The following is a 17,198-nucleotide window of genomic DNA, read 5'->3' as shown; positions in this document are numbered from 1 at the left end:
AAAAGTATTTGGCCATTCCTGTTAATTATTGAATTGAGGTGTTTCAATAAGACCCGTTGCCAGAGGTGTATAGAATCAAGCACCTAGCCATGCAGTCTCCATTTGCAAACATTTGTGATACAAAATGGGTCGTTCTGAAGAGCTCAGTGACTTCAAGCGTGGACTGTGATAGGATGCCACCTTTACAATAAGAGAGTTCATGAAATTTCATCCCTGCTGAATATTCCACAGTCAACTAAGCAGGGCCGGTGCTAGCCTCCATGGCGCCCTAGGCATTTTTACAAAATCGGCACCCCAGCCCCCCCCCCCCCCCCCGCAACAATCGGCGCCCTCCTGCCTCCTCACCCCGTCTTTCCTTACCTCACCACCGCCGCCTCTCTGCTCCGTCTCCTCGGAGCAGAGAGGCGGCTGTGGTGAGCAATAGCCTCTTCCCCCCTCCCCCGTGCATCTGAATGCTGTGCGGTGGCCGTGACAGGTATGGTCAGCGGTCGCCGCACAGTTTTAAAGTAATTTTCATTCTGGAGGGCGCCCTCCAGAGCCCGGCGCCCTAGGCAAGTGCCTAACCTTGCCTAATGGGAGCGCCGGGCCTGACTGTAAGTGATATTATTATAAAGTGGAAGCGTTTGGGAACAACAGCAACTCAGCTATGAAGCTGAAGACCACGTAAAATCACAGAGTGGGGTCAATGAATGCTATGACACGTGGTGTGTAAAAGTCGCCAACGCTCTGTTGATTCCATAGCTGAAGAGTTACGAACTTCCACTGGCATTAATGTAAGCACAAAAACTGTGAGGTGGGAACTTAATGGAATGGGTTTCCATGGCCGAGCAGCTGCATGCAAGCCTCACATCACCAAGGCCAATGCCAAGCATCGGATGGAGTGGTGTAAAGCATTCTGATACTGGACTGTGGAGCAGTGGAAACGTGTTCTATGGAGTAACGAATCACGCTTCTCTGTTTGTCAGTCAGATGGACGAGTCTGAGTTTGGTAGATGCCGGGAGAACGTTACCTGTCTGCCTGAATTATGCGAACTGTGAAGTTTGGTGGAGGAGGGATAATGGTATGGGGCTGGTTTTCAGGGTTTGGGGTAGGCCCCTTATCTCCAGTAAAGGGCAATTTTAATGCTTCAGCATACCAAGTCATTTTGGCTCATGCTTTGCTTCCAACTATGTGGCAACAGTTTGGGGAAGATCCTTTTCTATTCCCACATGACTGTGCCCCAGTGCACAAAGCAAGCACTACATAGACATGGTTTGATGAGTTCAATGTGGAAGAACTTGACTGGCCTGCAAAGAGCCCTGACCTCAACCCCATCGAACGTCTTGGTGGTGAACTGGAACGGAGATTGTGAGCCAGGCCTTCTCGTCCAACATCAGTGCCTGACCTCTTAAATGCTCTACAGAATGAATGGGTACAAATTCCCACAGAAACACTCCAACATCTTGTGGAAAGCCTTCCAAGAAGAGTGGAAGCTGTTATCACTGCAAAAGGAGGATCAACTCCATAATAAAGTATATGTATTTGAATACAATGTCATTACAGTCCCTGTTGGTGATATGGTCAAGCGTCCGAATACTTTTGTCCATATACTGTATATATTATTTAAGTGCAGTATATCAACAATAAAGAAAGAATGAACTTGAAATATTTAAGTGCTTCCAAAAAGGAAACGCTGGATACAGATCAGTTAGTATTTGTTTTGCATTGTTAAAACATTTTATGCTACGCTGAAGGTTTTGTGTATGATAGGGTTTTATGCTTAATTGTCATAGTAATTTAAGCAACTTAATTAGACACGTTCATGATCTAACTTGAATCAGAGAGATAAAAGCTAATTGCTAATTGTTTTTTATTGTTCAGTGCATATTATGTACCAAAATGTCATTAAATGAGCCTTAGTACTCCCAATGTTAACACTGACCATTAAGTGATGGTCCAGCAGCAGTTCCATCAGTTGTCACTGAAGCCGCATTCTGTGCTCTTTGATTGGAGAGAATGGAAAACACTGATTCAAAACCAAAGAGGAATAACAGCAACAGTTATAAGAGCAAACACTTTCATGTTTATTAATGTTAGAGCAAGTTTGGGGCATTGGAATCCTTTCCAGCACACCTTCCACACACATTACTAGCAAGAACCAAGGCTCGCCAATATAGAAAGCAATGATTTTATAACTCCTAGCCCTACCCCAAATCTGCCTGTCCAAACCCATATTTAGAAGACCACACCCACAACTATTTAAGCCCTGCCCACTTTGGTTGGTGACAATTCAGACTGTACTGCTTAAATCAGGACAGTTTTAGATGTGCAATCATTGAACGGTATATACACGCCAGTTTTTTTCCTATGTCACATGGTAAAATAATTTAGTACATATCACTAAGTTAATGCATCACTACCGCACATTTACAAGAAAATACAGGTTTTAAACATACAGCCTGACCATACTTGCCAACCTTTTTAAACTTCTTTCCGGGAGATCCCATGTAGGGGGGCGTGGTTGGAGGGTGGGAGGGGCGGGGCGTGGTGAATTGTCTCATTCTTCATTCTGGCCCCGCCCCCGCAACAAAATGCCATTTTTGTGGCGTGAGCAGGGCCAAAATGACACGATTCACTGCAAATCGCGTAATTTTGACAGCAAGATGCCGTTTGCGGGATATTTGCCTGCTCTCCCGGGAGTCCAGGAGACCTACCCAAATTTCGGGAGTCTCACGGACATTCCGGGAGAGTTGGCAAGTATGAGCCTGACATAATAGATATTTTTCATACTGCTTTTATTATTTATTATTCATTTTTATTTATAGGGCACCACTAGGTGTCCGTAGCGCCGTACAGGGACAAACAAAGTTACAATATGGGGTGAGACAGCACAGTACAGTAAACAATAAGCACAGTAACTCAGTGAGCTCAAAGCACAGCTAGGGGAGGGGAGAGGGGAGGGTCCGCATACGACGGAGCCCAAGAGGGAGGGCGTGGGTGACAGGGAAACTCCCAGAGGGGAGAGGAGGGAGCGAGAGGGGACGGGGGAAGAGGGTCCTTGAGGAGGAGGGCTAGGTAGCTGGAGAGCAGAGTTAAACGTGGTGAAGACAGGAGGACAGATGACCCTGCTCAAAGGAGCGTACAATCTAAGGGGTGGGGTAGACAAACAGCCTGTGCAAATTTATCTTTAATATAGCTAATATGCCTCATCCAAAACAAAGGCAAGGCCCAGTGAGGACCACTTTTGGAGTATGAGACCCAGTGATCAATAGTACATATTTACTTAAAATGAATTACTAGAAGTAGCACTTTGTGTTTCATATATGAAGCAAAATCCTCAGTTTTGCAATAGATTTAAATATATTTGTAAAACAAGTTAATGTCATCCCTTTATCTGTAGATCTCCTCTATTCACATAGTGCCAAGAGCTAATGTATATTATGAGCATTAGTAAACTGAAGAGGTGCACTGGCACGGGTATCAATAATCATGATGTTTGCTGTATTGTCGGAGTGCAGTGCAATAAAGAACGTTCAAACTGCACCTTGTGCATTGCGCAAGTCATGTAAATAAGCCCCAATTTAATTTAATTGGTGTTTGATGTATAAATATAGTTATATCTGATGCATTTACAATTGAACAAAGATGGATATGTCCAAAATATATCTCATCAGATTGTTTAACCATGTTTTGCAGGAAATACATTTTGCATACTGACCTTTCTGTAATGAAGAGGTTAATAATTTCTCCTAGCATAGGACACCTCACATTTCTTTATTGTGTTCCAGAAAGTCCTGACAAACAGTGACTTTCAGGCGCCCTTGCTGATGACAGAGCGGCAAGAGAAAATGTGCTTTTGATACCATATCTGGAGATACAGAGCGTGCTTCAAGGTCGGGAGTAATACCATGGTTCATAAAGAAAAATCCCAAAGATGCGTTTTAAAAGCCGAGCCACGGAAAGTGCCTAAAAAGAATTCACTCTCCATTTATATTTTCCATTTTTGAAAGCTGGCGTTAAATCATACAGTGTGGACATCAGATAAGAGAGGGAGCCATCAGAACATTTTAATGCTCGTCTTAATACAAAAATATACCCACAGCTTCCGCTCAAACATCTGCCATAAAAAGTTTTGGAGCAGGGTATAAAATAGGACTTTGGAGCAGCTGTTTTACGGTCTGAAGGTCACAACGGCTGAATCTGTGCAGAAGAGATGCTATGGGTAGAAGAAATACTTATATGAGAGAAGGGAGGAGGGAATGCGGTTTGTGGAAGCTGGTGTATACAGAAGCATTTAGTACATTGAACTTCCCATCATCATCATCATCACCATTTATTTATATAGCACCACTGATTCCGCAGCGCTGTACAAAGGACTCATTCACATCAGTCCCTGCTCCATTGGAGCTTACAGTCTAAATTCCCTAACATACATTGACACACACAAAGACATAGACTAGGGTCAATTTTTGATAGCAGCCAATTAACCTACTAGTGTGGTTTTTTTTTTGAGTGTGGGAGGAAACCGGAGCACCCAGAGCAAACCCACGCAAACACGGGGAGAACATACAAACTCCACACAGATAAGGCAATGGACGGGAATTGAACTCATGACCACAGCGATGTGAGGCAGAAGTGTTAACCACTATGCCACCGTGCTGCCCAATCTACACTATATACACTAATACACTAATATACACTGGCTGGAGGTTATAACACCTTTTAAGTTAACCATACTGGCAATAATGGTGGCAGACGTTCGTAGCGAGCAGTTGCGTTGGATTTTATCTTTTTTTTATCATTCAAAGTGATTTTGTTGTTTTTCTTTGAAAAAAAATAAAATGTAGATATTTATGGTTTGCAGTGAGATTCAAGCACATTTTCAGCACCCAAAAATTGGTGTGCAGATTCTGGCGATAACAATTCATTTGACGAAATTCCATGCACAAAGAATTCGACGTGACCTTTTACACCCGCCCGTTACTTATGTCGACGTCAAATAATTGGATGAAGTAAACCAAATTGATTAATATTGTTTTACTGTACGATTGCGATTAATACGCCACTTTTTATAAAGCGATTGCATGGGTTCATAACACACATTTACATTCACACTTACACTTGTAAATAATACACATTTATTTATTAGTAAAATGTATTAGATTTATTTATGCATAGATAATACTATAGCAAAGGTATTTATGGTTCAGGTGTTTTAAAAGGCAAAGAGCTTGGTCTCATATTAAAGCTTATTTCACCAGCATTAACCCGGTTTGGACAGAGTAGCGATCGCATCTAGCGGCCGCAAGATACAAGCGATATGAGATTAATACTCAAAAGTACTTTGTGTGCTAACTTTCTGTGTGATTACTTTATTGTTTTGTTCTCTAACTGTTTCAATATGCTACTCATCTACTGCCCTAGGATCATTTTCCTTATCTATGTTTGGCTGCTTCACTGATTGTGAGTAGTGAATCTGATCTCCTTCCCTCACGACATTCCCGTTCCACCTAGCTTGCTATATTGCTTCCATGACCCTGGCTGGGAGGTAATGTGGGCGTCCACACTTCACGGCTGGTTTCCCAGGCCCTGTAGGTGTTCGTATCCCTGGCCACGTTCCCATAATGGGTATATTGCCCTCGCCCGGCCCTTTTGTGCCACTGGCACTGCCCCGTATCTTCCCTGGCCGGCATCATGGACCAGGTGTGCCCTCGCACGCTGGCCCTGCCCACTACCCTTCCTCCCTCTTTTCCTCCACCTTTCCTTCCTTTCCTTTTTTACCTCAGGCACTTCTTCATACTTTTTGTCTTTATTGCATTTGTGTTAACTTGGGACTGTTCTTTTTTTCTTTTGTAGTGCAACCGGTCCTCGCTGGGGGACCCGAGGCGGCCCTGTCTTCACCTCCCGATGGCTCTTAGGATCTTCTCATTGAACGTTAAAGGTTTGAACAGCCCACAAAAGCGTACAACACTCTATCTTACACTTAAACAACATAGAGCAGATATAGTTTTTCTTCAGGAAACACATTTTACCCGTCACTTACATCCAGAACTGAAATCTAAACGGTACCCTTCTGCTTTCCATGCTTGTGACCCCAGACAAAAAAAGCGAGGAGTAGCTACACTTATTGCATCCCACGTAACCTTTGAGCTTTTGACATCTCATTCTGACCCTGAAGGTCGATTTCTAATCCTAGTTGGCAAACTCAATAATACTATATGCACCCTAGTTAATGTATATGGCCCAAATCAAAACCAGCGTTCATTCCTGGCTGCCCTAGACTCTTTGCTCTCTCAGGTATGCCAGGGAGAAGTGATTATGGCAGGGGACTTTAATGTTGTAGTAGATGATACCATGGATAGATCGTCCACTTTGCTCCCCCCCGTCAGCAGCTCGGAGTCTCGTAAATCTAAGGCTTTGGTATCCCTTCTTTCCCATCATCTCCTCTTTGACTCCTGGAGGCTCAGGGAACCCTCATCCCGAGATTACACATTTTACTCCCCGGTTCATGGTACCTATTCACGAATAGACATGGTCTTCCTCAGCCACGATTTGTCTTTAAAACTCAGGGCGGCTCACATACACCCGATGGTTTGGTCTGACCACTCTCCTATATCAGCTGACCTATCAGACATAGTACCCCGTCCTCGCCCCGCCTCGTGGCGTATTAATGACTCCATTCTCCATGATCAGTCACTTATTCTAGAGCTCCGGACCCTTCTTGATGAGTATTTTCTCTTTAATGACCTTCCTGATACTTCCCCCATGACCCTCTGGGAAGCCCATAAGGCAGTGGTTCGAGGCCACCTTATCAGCATGGCCTCGCGCCGTAAGAAGCTGGCCACCTCTAACCGTGCGTCATTAACTATTCAACTCCAGACTCTGGAGAGACAGCATAAACTCTCCCCCAATAAAGAGGTATTGACCAAACTTCTAAAGGTGAGATCTGATCTGAACCTCCTTCTCTCTGAATCCACTGCCTCGGCCTTGAAACGGCTAAGGCAGACGTTCTACGAAAAGGGAGATAAAGCTGACAGAATACTAGCGTCCCGTCTGAGGGCCCAGAGATCTCAAAACAACGTCATGGCCCTGAAGTCTCCCTCCGGCTTACCTATTTACCGTCCCGACCAGATAGGGCGAGAGTTTCAGAAATTTTATTCTTCACTGTATAACCTGGATGCTCAGAATCCCAGGAGAGCCCCTCCTGCGGATACAATAGCAGCTTTCTTGAGGCAAGCGAACCTCCCTACCCTTTCCAGCAGCCTAATCCAACAACTAAATGAGGAGATTACTTCGGAGGAAATACTGGCAGTTATCAAGGCCCAAAAGACCTCCAAGGCCCCAGGACCTGATGGCTTTTCAGCAGCCTACTATAAAAGATTTTCCCAGACCTTGGTTCCTCACCTCCGCTCCCTGTTCAATGCGGTCTTACATGGCGAACCTTTCCCGAAATCAATGTTAGAGGCGCGTATTGTAGTTATACATAAGGAGGGAAAAGACCCTAGCGACTGTGCAAGCTACCGTCCCATTTCCCTTCTCAATGTCGACATTAAGTTATATGCAAAGATCCTGGCTACCCGTCTGAATGGAGTCCTTCCGGGTCTAATCCACTATGATCAAGTGGGTTTCATCCCGGGTCGCCAGGCCAGGGATAATACTCGCCGTGCGATTGACCTTGTTCAAATCATCAATCAAAGGTGCCTCCCGGCCATGATGCTCTCACTGGATGCCGAGAAGGCGTTCGATCGAATCTCTTGGGATTTTATGACCCTAGCTTTGAAGGCGTACGGCTTCACGGCTGAATTCCTGACCGGGGTATCGGCCCTCTATAACTCTCCCTCAGCTAGGGTTCTGGTTAATGGGTCTCTTTCCGACCCTCTTTCCCTCTCCAACGGGACGAGGCAGGGCTGCCCCCTTTCGCCCTTAATTTTTGCCCTAGTGATAGAACCCTTGGCGGCGATGATCAGACAGTCAACGTCAATCTCAGGTGTGACAGTGGGACCGCGGGAATTCAAGGTATCTCTCTTCGCGGATGACATACTTCTTTCTCTGACAAATCCTCAGGAGTCTTTACCCGCCCTATATAAACTTATGGATGAATATGGCCTCCTGTCTGGCTATAAAATTAATTTTGTTAAATCCGAGGCCATGCTCCTCCATGCTTCCCCTTCCCTTAGGTCCAGTTTACAGACTAATTTTGCACTACGCTGGCAGGTCAATAAGATCAAATATCTTGGAGTTTATATCACCTCATCCTATGAGAAATTGTATCGGGAAAATTTCCCCCCCCTTCTGTCAAAAATCAAACAGGACTTAGAGACTTGGAAGAGCTACATCATATCGTGGCTGGGGAGGATTATTGCTATTAAGATGAACTTGGTCCCTAAGCTTCTGTATCTTTTCCAGACTCTTCCAGTGAGGGTTCCCGACTCTGTGTTTAGGGATTTGCATTCCTCCTTTCTAAAGTTCATTTGGCGTGCCAAGCCCCCTAGAATTTCGATAGCAGTGCTTAAGAAGCCCAGGGCCCGAGGAGGCAGGGGATTTCCAGACATTAAATTTTATTATTTGGCATCCCACTTGACCCAGGTGACGGTAACTTATGCGCCTTATCAGTCCATAGCCTGGGTGGACCTGGAGACCCACTATGTTGGGGTCCCCTCCATGGCATCACTCTGGGGTTTGGCTAATATAGATAGGCCACCAGCAGCTTCCTCTCTCCAATCTCTTAAATTCTGCTTATCCCTCTGGGACTCATGTCGGGTCAAATATAAATTGTCCTCCCCTATTTCACCTCTGACTCCCCTTTGGGGCAACCCACACTTCCCTCCTGGCAACTCAACCCAACAATTTAAAAACTGGATAAAGGCGGGATTACGGGTGGTCTCGGACTTGGTGGTTAATCAAACTTGGGCTTCTATGTCTGAACTTCATCATAAATTTGAACCGTTATGTCCGCTCTTTTTTGAGTACTTCCAGGTCCGACACTACGCCATGTCTTTGCCCCCCCAGGAGGCTCTTCGGGCCCCGACCTCCTTCGAGTACATTTGTTTACATTCACCTCTCACTAAGGGGATGATCTCCCAGATCTATAATTGGCTCATAGATTATACCTTTGATACTCCAGGCCGACATGAGCGGGAATGGGAAAATGACTTGGGTCCTCCTCCAGACGACTTATGCTGGGAGGAGGTCAGGGAGGGGATTGCCAAGAGCTCGATCTCTACATTAATTAAGGAAACTGCCTATAAAGTGTACTATAGGTGGTACTATACTCCTGATAAGTTGTCTCGAATGTTTCCTACGGCCACTCCGAGCTGCTGGCGGGAATGTGGCCAGAGAGGTACGATGCTACACATATGGTGGACCTGTCCTCGCATAGTTCCTTTCTGGAACATGGTTCTTACACTCATAAACTCTGTGTCAGAACAACAGATAAGTAAGGACCCCTGGTCATTCCTTCTCTCTCGCCCTATACCTGATGAGAGCGCGCCCTCTAACAAGCTTATCTCTCATTTTCTGGCAGCCGCTAAATCCCTAATAGCAAAGCACTGGAAAGACCCTAGGGCTCCCTCTATGCAGGAGTTACGGTCGTACATAGGACATGTCGCAAGCATGGAAAGTATAACGTGCTACCTTCATGATAAATCATATAACTTTGATAAGGTGTGGGCCCCGTGGTACTTTCTAGAAAGCCGTAGCTGCCTTTCCAGTACGGCTCCTCCTCCTGCAGATGGAACATAGCTCTTGGGCCGCCTCTGGACCCCCCAGGCTGGAATTGGTGCGCGGATGGTGAGTAATGTCTGTATGCTACCCCTCTCTCGTGCAGTCATTGTAACTGTGTGCCCTAGCTTTTCCTAGCAATGTTCCAAGTTTGCGTGCCTATTGGTTTATTAGTTATATTGTTGACAATATTTGTGCCTTTCTACCCCCCACCCTCCCTTCCCTTCTCTTTCCCCCACCGATATAAAAGTATAAAACTCAGAGGAAACACTTTGATTATTAATATTTTTCTTGTCCAAAATGTTATCTGTACTGTTCCTGTTGTTTCCTCTACAAATAAAGAGTTTAAAAAAAAAAAAAGTACTTTGTGTGTGGGTCAGTTTGAACTGGTTATTCAGAGTGAAAACACATGGACAATAGTTGGGGGCGGTTGCCCCTCACCCTTTGAAGGATCAAATGAACTAACCTATGACCAGCAGGCAACTGGAATATCATTAACCCTGGTCCAATGAAGACCTCACTAAGTGTTATCTGTATACATAGAGACATCATCAGTGTTTTTTCTATACTGAAGCTACATATATGGATGCTGGCCATTGTTCTGCCTCTCTGATCCTGACTACATGTGACCATGACTGGGTGAAGCACTTTAAGGAAAATGTAATGTATTGAGTGTTTTTATACTTTCCTGCTTTATTGTAACATCTTTAATGAGTAAAAATGGCTTGCTGTAAATCCTGCTATATTTTGCAATTAAATATCTTTGTGCTTTGGAACCACAACAATCGCATTGGACAATGTTTTATTTGTAAGCGATAAAATTACTTTAATACTTATTATGGGAAATAATATACTCTCAAAAATATCTTTACAATATTGCAAAATAATAAAGAAAAGAATAGTGTGAGGTGAAAAATATATTGCATGTTGACTTCTGTACTATTGTCACATACAAAAATGTACAGTCATGGTCAAAAGTTTAGAGAATGACACAAGTATTGGTTTTCACAAAGTTTGCTGCTTCAGTGTTTTTAGACCTTTTTGTCAGATGTTGCTATGATATACTGAAGTCAAATTACAAGCATTTCATAAGTGTCAAAGGCTTTTATTGACAATTACATTGTTTATGCAAAGAGTCAATATTTGCAGTGTTGACCCTTCTTTTTGAAGACCTCTGCAATTTACCCTGGCATGCTGTCAATCAATTTCTAGGCCACATACTGACTGATGGCCGCCCATTCTTAACTAATCAATGCTTGGAGTTTGTCAGAATTTGTGGGTTTTTGTTTGTCCACCTACCTTTTGAAGATTGACCACAAGTTTGCAATGGGATTAAGGTCTGGGGAGTGCCCCGATTCCGCTGAATCAACTTTAGAAGAGCTTGCTGAACTTTCTTGTGTGCCCTGAAGCCTTCTTCACAACTATTGAACCTCTCTCCTTGAAGTTCTTGATGATCCGATAAATGATTGATTTAGGTACAGTCTTACTAGCAGCAATATCCTTGCCTGTGAAGCCCTTTTTGTGCAAAACAATGATGACTGGATGTGTTTTCTTGCAGTTAACCATGGTTAACCGAGAAAGAACAATGATTTCAAGCACCACCTTCCTTTTAAAGCTTCCAATCTGTTATTCTAACTCAATCAGCATGACAGAGTGATCTCCAGCCTTGTCTTTGTCAACACTCTCACCTGTGTTAACAAGAAAATCACTGACAAGATGTTAGCTGGTTGCAGGGCTGAAATGCTGTGGATATAAAGTTCATTGTCATGGCAAAGAGGGACTTTGAAATTAATTGCAATTCATCTGATCACTCTTCATAACGTTCTGGAGTATATGCAAATTGCCATCATAAAAACTGGCAAACAGTCTTTGTGAAAAATAATATTTGTGTCATTCTCAAAACTTTTGGCCATGACTGTTTGTAGGGAATTGAATTAGTCTTTGTATCTGTTGGAGGGAATACATATGCCACACTTAGTTTGGGTGAAGAACTGTCACCACAGAATGCAGATTTATGAACCCTTCTAAAAAGGAAAAGGTGAGGTGTTGTCCATAACAACCAATCAGAGTCTAGCTATCATTTTATAGAATGTGCAAGATAAATGATGACTAGAATGCGATTGGCTGCTATGGGCGCCACCTCCAATTTTCCTTTTTAGAAGAGTTGATAAATCTACACCTTTGACCTGTTATTCTCTATCTGACATATGAAATGGTTGAAGAACAACAGCATTGTTATAAAGCTTCTATACATTTTTTTACATCCACAGACACACATATGTACTCTGGCAGACCTTTGGACACCTTTGGACACAAAATATCACACAACACAGCAAAATATACCCTTCTGCATGTCCCCCCTTACCCAAGATACATGGTTTTGTAATGCAAGTAAAAGCATGTAAATGAGTGCAGGAATGGAAGCCATTGGTTTCGATGACTACCCAGCAATAGCATTTGTACTTGCTGTCTTAAACATCACATGCTGCATTTATTTGAGTTCACCACAAGTGAGAGCATTGTAATGTCCTCCATTATCCCCATCTTGATGCAAGTGCTCGTTGCTACATTATGTCAAAAGCCATTGTAATTAACATTCAGTGTCACTGGCATTTACTGCAACACAAGCCTGAACCACTAAAATACATACTTGTACATAGGTTAGATAGGATTATTTAACAGTCAATATTTTCAACCAAACTGTCCGTCCCCTTCACTCACCTGAAACAGCCCTCACTAAAGTGACAAATGACATACTCACGGCTAAGTCCCTTCTCATAGTCCTTGACCTCTCTGCTTCTTTGACACTTTGACGTTGACCACTCTCTTCTCCTCAACACCCTTCAGTCCCTAGGTCTTCACAAAACTGCTCTCTGACGTGCTCTCCCCAACCTATAATCCTTTAACCTCACCTCTTCATGCTCGCCTATACTACCCCCTCTTCACCATCTTGTCCTCCACTTCCTTTGCCCACCATCTCCATTTTATCCCAGTTGCTCCTACTGTCTCTCTCCCCTCCTTCCTCTAGAATGTATGCTCTCACGGGGAGGGTCCTCTCTCCCTGTTGTCTCATGTCTGTCTATTGTACGACTTCCTTGTATGTCCTAGTCATTTCTTTTGCTACATTCTATGAGAGTCCCCGTCTGAGTTACTCAGACTCATCTGTGCTACTTATCATCATCATCATCAGCAGCAGCAGCTATTTTTACTTATCCGTAACTGCTTCATGTATTTGTAATATTGCTTACTGCATTAGTTACGTGTTATCTGTATTTGTACAATTGTCAGGCCCTACAGCACATTATAAATAAATAAATAATAACATTAATAAAACCTATTTGTTTGAGTCCTGCAACAAATAAATATTGTAAAAGCAGTTTGTTCACCTATGGTAGTATATAAATAAACGTCTACAATTTACAGATTCATAAAAAAAAATCACTGTCCTTAAAATAACATATTATTTTATTACAGACCGTATAATGAAAACAGAACAAATGTCAGCAGCTTAAGGGCCTTATTTCCAGTTGGACAGACGTCAATATTTGTGGCATAAATATACACATTTCCATACTGCCCATGTCTACCAAAATGCATCTGTATGTGGATTAGTGGCCCCTCACTCCTGGAGAGGGGCAGGCTTACAGTAAGGGTGAGTGCAAGTGAATGTAACCTAATGGGACTTGGGCGCATCCCTGGATACGCTTTTTAGGAGTCGCGTCTTTTGCAGATACTGGAGACCTGGGGATTTATGCATCAAGCTTTTTTGACCCTTAAGATGCGGAAACTACTGTTTCTGCATTTTTTAAGTATATTTGCAATGCATTAACTGCCTATTGGGGGAGATTTCACAGAAATCTCCTCCGTTTAGGCAAATATCGTGCAGCAACGCAGTCCCCATAGATTACTATGGGGACTGCGATGTTTTGCAATACATGAAGCTTTGATAAGCTTTGCATTGCGCAGACAGGTAACGCCATCTCAGGATGCCGTTACCTGTCTCTTCCTATCGGCTTCTCCTGCAGCCTCTCTGGCTTCTCAGAATCCGAAACAGTGTTAGTGCTGTGCGCACAGTACTTCTTCCTATCAGCGGCAGCACTAAGTTGCCAGTAAATTGAAAAAAGTGTTTGCAACACAGGGGTCACTTCACTGGGGCTCCCACAGTAGCCCCGGCATAGTGCATCATTGCGATGTGCAGTGATGAATATTTAGAGGCACCACATCTTATTGATGCATAGACCCCTTGGTGTAAAGACATGTGATAATGATAATTATTAACTGCACTTTCTAGCCGCTTCAGATTGAATTATTGCGTATTGACCCCTTCAATTGATAATACTTAAATCATTAGCGACCTAGATATATTAAATTAAGATGCAGACGTCTATTTGGATTACTGCAAGAAAAAATATTCCCATTGGATTGATAAAGCAATAAATGATATCATTATCATTATATTTAATATTGGAAAGGCGACATTCAATCTTGTGTGAAAGTTGCATTTCTATTAGCGTTAGTAGTAAATGAGATACACGAGACTCAACGTAAGTATGTTTTCTTAGTGACAGACTTTTTTACAGGTACGTTTTCAGTGCAAAATGCATTCAACTCAAAATGAAGCCCTAAATGTTTCTTATCAATTATATGGTAGCAGGGTCATTTTTATACTGCTAGAATACTTTCAGAAATGTTTCCCAAAATATTTTCTATTTGCATAGATAGCCACTGGCATGAGGGATAGTATGTGTACAAATAAGTATACTTTTCTAACTCAGTCCCTTTGTCCTTATGTACTCGATATGAAGATCCCTAAACTTACCTGTAAAATATAATTAATTTTCTATGTGTTCTGTAATAAAAGACAAAACACACCTACGTATATAGAAAACCGCATGTAAACAACTTGTTGATGTCTGACTCTCCCATGCTGCGGAATCTGTTATATTATCTGTTATAGTTATATAGGAATCTGTTATAGTTAAACGACAAAGATGATGATGTGTTGGTCTATTTTTAAGCAACTGCATGCTCTGGATTAGGCCTGGCCAACCTGTGGCTCTCCAGGTGTGGTGAAACTACAACTCCCAGCATGTCAGGTAAGCTAGTAGCTGGTTAGCTAATGGCAAAGCATTCTGGGGGTTGTAGTTTCACAACACCTGGAGAGCCACAGGTTGACCAGGCCTGCTCTAGATATAAAGAAAGTCATTGACCAAAGCCTACAAGCAATGGTATCTTATCTGTGTAGGAACAAGCTATACTTTATATAATTATTACACTAACATCTGCGATTGATCACCATTCCCCTATGTTACATAAATTAAAGCAAAAATTCAAATACTTGTACAGTGAAAAAGTCAAACTCATAATATTCCTAGTATAAGTCCATAGTAGTCTATACCTGGATCACCAGTATGGTAGTTAATCTTTGTCATATTTCCTCTGACAATGTCTCTGGAGAGATGATTCTTACAGTCCACGCTGTGCCAGAACCATGACAGAGAATGGAGTGTGCGGGACAATCAGGGGGAATGCTGAACAACTGTGTATAGAGAACACCCACTGGGCCTTTTAATTCTACTGTGTAATGTTAAATAGAACTTTCCAGTGCAACTCACTAACAAATGCATAGTTTCAACTATATCTTTCAATAATACTTTTCCCATTTTGGGACATCTTCAATGCTAAGAGAAGTGCCACAGGAGCCTTTAGTGTTGAGATGTCTGATCTGAAATCTCCGCTTATTTTTACTTGCACTTCATAGAGGTGGGAGCAAAAATTAGCGGAGATTCCTGTTCTATAATAACCAGAAGAGCGCACAGGAGCACATTGCACAAGGCTCTGGCAGCAATTTTAGGTTAATTAAATTCCCCTTTAGAATGATGACTTGGGGTATGTTTACTAAACTGCGGGTTTGAAAAAGTGGAGATGTTGCCTATAGCAACCAATCAGATTCTAGCTGTCATTTTGTAGAATGTACTAAATAAATGAGAACTAGGGGCCTGACTCATTAAGGATCTTAACTTGAGAAACTTTTTATTTCAGTCTCATGGACAAAACCATGTTACAATGCAAGGGGTGCAAATTAAGATTTTGTTTTGCACATAAGTTAAATACTGACTGTTTTTTCATGTAGCACATAAATACTTGATAGCTTATTTGTACACTGAAATTTAAAGTTGATATGTGTGTGCTACATGAAAAAACAGTCAGTATTTAACTTATGTGCAAAACAAAATCCTAATTTGCACCCCTTGCATTTTAACATGGTTTTGTCCAGAAGACTGAAATAAGTTTCTTAAGTTAAGATCCTTAATGAATCAGGCCCTAGAATCTGATTGGTTGCTATAGGCAACATCTCCACTTTTTCAAACCCGCATTTTAGTAAATCTAGCCCCTTGTCTACCAATGTAATGACCCTCTTTTAAGTTAACAAGGTGAGTTCTACAAGATTCACAATTTCCAAGAAAAGTTACAGCACTTCCTTAAAATTCAATAAATAAATAAAATACTAGTGCTCTTTTTCATGGTGTCTTCAGCTTACTACAGGACCTGTAACTCATTTCCAAGATACTTTGTATAAGCTGTGCAGAGAATGTAGATGGATGCCAGTGTGTATCACACCCCCCTCTATAAAAATGCTAAAGTTAAGCAGTATTTTTGTGTGTATCGTGAGTCTGTCAAACTCTGAACTCTCCCTCACATTTCGGCTGTGGACAAATGCCCCGCTGTGGGCTTGAAATCCTCTCCCATGGAACAAGACAGTGTAATGAATTGTAAGCAGATGGCTCTATGGAGAGTTACAATTCATGCTTTGCTGATCTGTCTGCCTCAGTCAGAGGAGATATAACATACCGAATTTTACATGTTCTCTCTGTGAAACTTAACTCTTGAAACCCTGCACAGCTCACGGCTACTGTACATGTGTAGTATCTTCCAGTGGAAAATCTATATCAAAACCAGATCTTATGATTTGCAACTAATATCCCAAATTTGCAAATATGTAATTTCTAAAATAAAAAAATATGTTAAATACACTATATATAGTGAAAACAGTGTACAGAATGCATTACAGAAAAAAAATAACAAGAGAACTGATAAAACCGTATTGAAATAAATATACAATCGCCAGGTCTAAGGTTTTGTAGCAAATTACATTCCATGTTATGTGTTTTGTATAATACAAAAGTACACAGCAGTTGTATATCTGTAATTTACAGATTATGGGAATCATAAACAGGGCATTTCTGAATAAACAGGTGTGAATATTTTAACTAACCGTTACATATTGTTATTATAATGATAACATGTATCCTCATCAACAGTTATAATTAATATTCTGTTACTATATGTATGGAATGTACCCCCCACCTTAGATTGTAAGCGTGTTCCTTCTGCTTCATATCATTGTATGTAATTTGTACCATGATTCCTTCAATGGAAAAACACTGTGTAATATGCCAGTGCTTTATAAATATAAATAATAAATAAATAATAGCGA

Source organism: Mixophyes fleayi, chromosome 9 (assembly GCF_038048845.1).
Source record: "Mixophyes fleayi isolate aMixFle1 chromosome 9, aMixFle1.hap1, whole genome shotgun sequence".
Lineage (NCBI taxonomy): Eukaryota > Metazoa > Chordata > Amphibia > Anura > Limnodynastidae > Mixophyes > Mixophyes fleayi.
Note: the sequence above shows the minus strand (reverse complement) of the source record.